The following is a 2,496-nucleotide window of genomic DNA, read 5'->3' on the forward strand; positions in this document are numbered from 1 at the left end:
GGGTAGATGAAGGGTGCTTCTGTTGTGCAGCAATGGAGTATGGATTCAAGCATTGGAAGCTTTTTAGTATTAGTGTTGTTGTAAACACGATCAATGATATAGTTGATGGTACGTTGAATTGGAATCGAGGTGAATAATGATTCTACGTCAAGAGAAGCTATGGTTCCTATTGCATTGTTTGTTTTTGAGGATGTCCAAGAAGTCAGTAGCTGAATGCAGGCTGTTGGTTGCAGGGAAGTATGGAGTTAAAATGGTATACAATTGTTTCGCGATGCCGTAGGTTGGAGTTGGAATTTGTGAGATAATAGGTCTGAGCTCATTCCCAGATTTGTGGGTTTTTATGTTACCATAGCAGTATCCCATACTGTAGTCTCCGGATAGCTTGTTAATCTTAATGGAAGTATTTGCAGCATTATTGATGGTAATGAGCTTGTTTAATTTCTTTTTTAGGGATTCTGTGGGGTCTTTTGATATCTTCTTGAACTTAGTTTCGTCGCTGAGCTCTTCCATAGAGCTCTTACGCACTGCAGCACATGGACAAAAGCTCACACAGAAATAGTAAGATCCACTCAAGTACTTTTAAACAATGGATTCAACAAAAAAGATATTGAGACTATCACTAAAAAATCATTGACCGATGGTATCACACCCAGCAAGATACTACAGAGAAAAAAGAAGACGTTAAAATATACTATCGAGCCTTTTTCTCCACGGCATACAAAGAACATGAAAGAATATTAAAACAAATAATACAAAGAAATGTCAATCCCACAAATCCCGATAAGAGAATAAACGTGGTAATATATTATAAAAGTCAGAAACCCAGCCACCTGTTACTACGTAATAGCCCAAATATAATTAAAGGGCCAACTCAACATTCGCATGTCATCCATAGGTTCACTTGCAAACGAGGTTACTGTGCAACCCTCCCTTCCACCTATGTTGGCATGACGACTATGAAGTTGAGCAGACGTCTTAGTTACCACCTTTCGTCTGGAGCCCCAAAAGTCCACTTACGCCAGGAACATCACGAGAACATAACAAGCCAAATGCTCTCAGAGAACACAGAGATAATCACAACATGCCCGGACACACGCCGCCTCCCCATACTCGAAGCTTTATATATTAAAGAATTAAACCCCAATCTCAACATACAATCATCAGACCTACAAGCACTACCAAGCATTAGAAGGAACACAGCCCCTAGTACCAGCTAATCTGAGACTAGGAGAAACGAGACAGATGACACAAGCACGCCTTAAATACCGGCCAGATCACCACAAGCCAGCATTCTGATCTTTCCCACCGTCAAGACAAGATTTTGATTTACGTCAAAGTTGCCAAACTCCATCCTCAGTAAAGTCGTGTGAAGCTGACTGGAAGAGTATCAGTATTTCGTCAGCATTGATCAACGCTTCTACAAAAAGGATTACAAAGGCGGAGCAAGCCGACAGGAGACCTTTTGGTCCATAACTATGTCGGATACGAAAAAAAAAATCTAAATAAATAAATAGATAAATAAATAGATAAATAATTATATAAATAAATAGATAAATGAATAAATAAATGAATAAATAAATGAATAGATAAAATATAATAATATAAATAATAATAAATAAAATAAATAAATGCATAGGTATAGTTCAATAATAAACAAACAGGTAAATAGTAAATAATAATAAATTGACATATAACTAACAATAAATGCGAATCAAGCAAATAATAATAAACAAACAAACAAATGATAACAAAACAAATAAACAATATCGTACTAAATAGAATTATTGAGATGGTACGTGACCGGGTTAAGGCGTCGTTACTTGCGGCGAAGGTCGAGGGGATGGTGGTTCGAATCCTGCCACCGGCGAAGTTGAACCAAGGGCATGGTTCATTAAATTCCACGCTATAAAGTCTTCTGTGAGGGGCACCGTCCTAGCCTTCCGATAGGAGGGAGTTTGTGACGTTAAACCATATAATCAAGTATAACATAAGGATAGAAGAAGTCGAAAGCGATCAGCATATATTTTTACCATGTAGAGTCGTCTTCAATCGTAAAGGAAATTCTGTGTGACTCTGGTCCGTAGAGGTGTTACTAAGTCCCTGATATAATATCCGCGTAAATCTTTTATATTATTTGCTTATTTGCTTGTTATTGTTTGTCTTTTTGTTTATTATTTGCTTGATTTTCATTTACTATTATTTATCTGTCAAATTATCATTATTTACTATATACCTGTTTGTTTATTATTTAACTATACTTATGCGTTTATTTATTTCATTTATTATTATTCATATTATTATGATTTTTTGTTTTACTTTATTTTATTTTATTTTATTTTATTTATTTATTTATTATCATTATCATATATTTTTTCGCCTCCGACCTAGTTATGGACCAAAAGGTCTCCTGTCGGCATGCTCCGCCTTTGTAATCCTTTGTAATCTTTTGATACTAATACCCCGTTGTAGGTTGACCTGAACAAAATATATCAAGTG

This window comes from Oratosquilla oratoria, chromosome 19 (genome assembly GCF_046742065.1).
Source record: "Oratosquilla oratoria isolate Oo_2021 chromosome 19, ASM4674206v1, whole genome shotgun sequence".
Classification (NCBI taxonomy): Eukaryota; Metazoa; Arthropoda; class Malacostraca; order Stomatopoda; family Squillidae; genus Oratosquilla; species Oratosquilla oratoria.